Source organism: Hippoglossus hippoglossus, chromosome 17, assembly GCF_009819705.1.
Source record: "Hippoglossus hippoglossus isolate fHipHip1 chromosome 17, fHipHip1.pri, whole genome shotgun sequence".
Classification (NCBI taxonomy): Eukaryota; Metazoa; Chordata; class Actinopteri; order Pleuronectiformes; family Pleuronectidae; genus Hippoglossus; species Hippoglossus hippoglossus.
Window position 1 is genome coordinate 23,720,156 of NC_047167.1, and position 5,330 is coordinate 23,725,485.

Here is a 5,330-nt window from a genome sequence, read left to right on the forward strand (position 1 = left end):
ATCCTGCAGGGGGATCGGCCTGTGACAGCAGCGTCACGGGTTCGAACCCCGCAGTGGGAACGTCCTGCAGCAGGAGGATGCAAAACATAAACACACACACAAACAAATATATATATATATATTTATGAGAATATTTTAGTTTCGTTAGAAAATATTTTAGTATGTAGGGAAACATGATAAGAATATTCAAAGCATATGAGGGATATAGTAAAAAGGGATATGTGAACCTGGGCTGTAGATGTCTGCTCTCAGACGTGGAGGAGGAGAGATTCAGTTTCAGGTAAACGACAAGGCGAGCAGAAAAGAATCCCTGACATCAGCACTTGATTTTAGTGAAAGCGTCTTGAGCCTGGTTCCTGTTACATGAACAATAAACATGATACTGAGCACGAGAGCTGCTGAGGCTGGAGACCACTGCTGCCCCCCCCCCCCCCCCCCCCCCGCCCCCTCTTACAATCCTAAAGCTGCTGTTTGGCTGTTTCCTCTGCTGCCATTGAGCAGGTGGAGGTGCTGGTCGCCCGCTTCCATCTGACAACAGGAAACTCTTAAAGTCGTCATCTCGTTCTGTCCAACAAGAATAAAACAGACTTGAATGCATCTTCGTGGAGAATCCCGGTGTGTTCGGACCCTAACCCCTGTTACAGGTGTGACTGACTTAAAGCCGCCATGAATCCGGCTGCTGGCGTCTCCAGCTGCATGAAAAACGCCTGCAGCTGTCGACTCCCCGAGGACGAGCGCTGCTGAACTGACGCTCACAGTTCAGCAGATACAACGATTCAGCATAAACACCAGAATAAACACATCAATCTCACAGATGGCCATAAATCACCACGTGACCTGTGGTACCGCAGCGTTTCTTCCTGAGGGTCCTGCTCGGCCCCCCACAGACCTGGCGTTTGGTTTGTTGAACCCACATGAAAGTCCGAGGTATTCACCCGGAGCAGAGACCGACTGAAATCTCTGAAATCATCACAATGCAAACGCAGCCGCTCCCGGTGGCAGCGGTATTGATTATTGATTTTCTGAACAGCTTTACTTGCTCTTTCGCCCGGATGGAGAGGTGGAAGGACTCGGCTACGCAGGGTCACGGGGAAAGGTCGCTCAGCAAGCAGTTTTTAACATGTGTCCCATGCATGTGTTTCCAATTTGGCTTCAGCGTGGTTTGGAGAGACGTCTGCTGCTGTTGGGAACAAACAATGTTTGTGACCTGAGAGTTTTCATGAGCAGGATGTGAAACCTCTGCACTTTGTGATCCAAGGTGATTAGTTCAGGGGATTTTCTTCTTTAAAAATGAGACACTAACAAGGAGTCGAGGATCATTGAGCCCTGACAATTGTTAAACGTTTGATAAGTAGGATCCAAATTCAGGAAACTAAATGTCTTTGAATTTCTTTCACGTGAATCAAACCTTCAAACTGAAGTTTCCTGCAGTTTCCTCAGATCTGTGCAGCAAAGATGGTTTCTGTCATTTCAGGTCGTTCTTATCACACTGAAGTGTTTCTGATCAGTTTGGTTTTGATGTGACGATATAAAAACAGGCTGAGGTGTCATGATTGACAGCTGAGACTGACTCCTGATTGGTCGAGTGTGTCAGCAGGACCTCGATACTGTGGCTCAGCTCCACGATCACGACGACGCACACACATGGCGTCATCGGCACAAGATGGCACCGTTCGTATCTTGGCTTCATTTCTGAATAGAGCCACATGTCCACGTATGTCTGAGTCATGACACTGTCAGAGGTCAGAGGTCAGAGGTCAGGCAACCAAGTTCAGAACGGATCCTCCTGGTGTGCGTTCGACAATTCAACTGCAAACGGATCCACAGGAAGGAAAATAAACTCCTCCCACACATGGGTTCAAACCCCAGAAAACTGCAGAGCGATGAGAGGACTGGTGTTTACATCCCGTCTGTGATACTTCCAACCAGGAACAAACCGAAGAGACGAGAGGTCTCACTGCTGCCTCCCACCGTGGTTACTACAGATCAGATCAAACACAACAACCACACATGTTCAGTTCGTTGTGTGTCTGACTTCACACAGTCATGGTCCCCAGAGGGGGAATCCACCTGAAGATGAGATCCTCTTTCTCACTGACTGTCCACCTCCACATGCAGACATTCATGTTCCCCTGGGGATGAACAGTAAAGAGAAGCAAAGAGGAAGAAGAACGGATGACGAGCAGTGGAGGAGGTGCAGTTATGGATGAACTGTGCGAGGTATGACCTTCGCCAGGAGGGGGCAGTAGTCGTGATGATGGGGGAGGATTCCAGGTGTTTGTCTTGTTCTTGTATTTCCTGTTTGCAGTTTGTGAAGAGACGTGATTCCATCGATGATCATTAATCTGCAACTAAAACATTTAATGATCAAGGTTGTTTCCAGAAGGTGAAAAAGTAGGACTGAAAATAACAGAAGGTTCTTCTGTTCAGGAGCTGATGACGTAACGGGGGGGGTGTCGGACCCGGGTCGGCACAACGAGCTGTGTACACAGAACTCGTGGGACCAGCCGGCGTCATGGCAACAGACCAAAATCGATGAGGCAGCGATGGAGCAGATGAGAGACGGAGAACCGGGTTCAGGGTTTTCATCGTGTCTGTGGATTTAATCACACAGGAAACAAAACGCTGACCTTTAATAACGTCTGTGACGCCAAAGGGAAACTGAACGTTTCCCCCCTCAGACGACTGTGCTGCGTTTTACGGAGGTTAGTCCATTTGAAATAAAACCAGGCCAAACTGAAAAAGTCTATTACATCTGTTAAATCCAAGATCAAGAGCAGCTGATCTGATTTCCAGACGTGAAATCCCCTCTTCAGTCTGTCACGACCTCCCGGCTGAAACTGGGAAGAGGAGGAGGAGGAGGAGAGATGGGTGTGTCCGAACACTGCTGACGGGTCAAGTCAGAATCTGTTGGGTTTTTTGGCGCAGGGTAAAACGCAGGCTCCCTGGCGGCGTGGTGGCTGGTTAGTGTAGAATCCATGGTTCGATTGTTTCCTGTCTCGCTGTCAAATGTCAAAGGAACAGAAAACAGAAAAATCAATAATCCCAGTGAGTCTGACTGGTGACACTGGAAGGTTCAGGCTGGTTTGCTCAGGGGTGAGTTTGTATTGTAACAGACTTGGTGAGTCGTTGAGTGACATGGAGGCAAACACACGTGACACAGTGTGGATGTGGATCTGAGGCTGAGACCTCCTGATTATCCCCTGGTGGTCCGCTGCAGTACGAGTCAGGAACCCTGCTTCCTCCGTGTTAACAGATGGGACATGGAACACACCAGAAGATCGAAGTGAACCTGAACTAGCATTGGTCCGGTGGGTGAGTGGGTAGTTCTTATCACACTGATGAATGTTCAAGCACTAATTGGTTTGTGATTGGTTGAGTGTTTGCACCTGTGACACCTTCATACCTCCATCACCCAGATGCTGCTGCTCCGACTCATCAAACCACGTCATCAGCTGGAGTCCATGAAACCTTGTTACCACTGGGAACCATGAGGTGTGACATGAGCTGACCACGGGACCAACGCTTCCCTCTCAGAAGATTCAGAGAGAAGAAGAACTTTAAAGTCACTGGATCGATCAGATGGGAAGATATTGATCAAATATCTTCACAGGAGTTAGGGTCAGCAGAGCAAAGTACAGCACGTGACAAAGTGACGGCTGCGTCCTTTAACATGAAACAACGACTGACCAGTGAAACCACGATGATGTGATGGTCCCAGTGTGATAATAAAGAAAAGTGAAATGAATTGTTAAATATCCCTAATGAAGCTTCTCCCACAGATCGCAGGCCACTGACATTAACAACATGTGTTTCCTGCAGCTTCGCCGCCACACGACACAGCAGGAAGATTATTTATCAATAATTAATGAAGCGGCGCAGAGTCTGTGCTGCCGACAGATCAGCGATCAGTTTACCGTGTTCAGATCTGAGGCGAAGAAATATTCAAAGCATTTATGGCTCTTTGCTATTTTGGTATTTGACAGGACTGTCAGACACTTTGTGTGACTCCAACAGATAAAAGACTCCAACTGAGAACACCACACAAATCCAATATTCACGTTTTCACCTCAGCTCATATAACAAAATACTAATAACAAAATATTCCAGTATGGGTTGAAAAATATAAAATTTAAATTTAAAACTGCATCATCAAGATAAAAAAGAAGTTGTTTTTTAAAAGATCCGTGATATGAGTTGAGTTTCAGAGCAGAATTGAAGGTTTGTTCAGAACGAGCCAGCAGCAGGAAACAGGAAACTATCAACTGATCACGAATAAAGACCGTTTGTTATCTGTGAAGAAAAGATCTGTACGGGTTTAGGTTTTGTCACGTTTGGATTTCTCCCCCAACAGACTTTGATATTCTCTCTCCATCTGTCTTTATAAAGTCAGTATTAAAGATTGAACTCCTGCTCACATAGTTCATTTTGTTTAACAGAAAATTGAGCCAACTAGTGAGATAATCCTGTAGAAATACTGTGGCTCTCAGAGCTGCTCTGGGAGGAGGAGGGAGGAGGAGGGACGAGGAGGGACGAGGAGGGACGAGGAGACGGACCTGTGACCTCTGACCTGTGACAACTCAGAGGAAAGTAAACAGCACGGACACTTCAGCAGAGTTTCAAGGAGAGATGAACAAACTTCACAACACGTTTGGAGCCGTGTCCTCCGGGCACCGAGAGGAGGCTCTGATCAAAGTCTGGCAGAACGTCAGCCTCCGAGCTCAGAGGAGGCTGAGGAGGAGCATCACAGGGAAAGACAAAACACAATCGGCCCCAGTGACAGGCTCCAGAACGTGAGCCACAGGCAGAGCAGAGACTTTCTGTTCTTTCTGTTCTTCTGTCACAACTGGAGTTCAGAGAGGACAGAACTTAACATCTGTAAGAAGTAACTCTCTTATTGTTGAGAAGGAAAATCAGGGTGTAAAGAGATTAAAGGCTCGTGAAATCACCACAGGTCATTCAAAATAAAACCAACAGCACCGCAACACCTGATCATTAGAGGTTTAAAATGTGTTGTTCAGACCTTTACCGGAGAGAAGGTGTTTCAGGTGCTGACCAGGAACCACATTAACCCTGGTTTACAAACAGCCACTACCTGATGGAGGTCAAATGTAACATACACACAAATATAAAAATGATCCACACACACGGGATAATTATTAATCAGAATCCACCACGTTGTCTATGTTTTATTTAATAAAACATCGGTTGCTTTCTGGTTTGAAACAGTGAAGAATTCTAACTTTTCTGGAAAACATCACAAATTCCTACTGCACCAGTCGCTGCCACCACTTGGCCGACGAATCACCAAATTCTGTCTGATTTCAGGC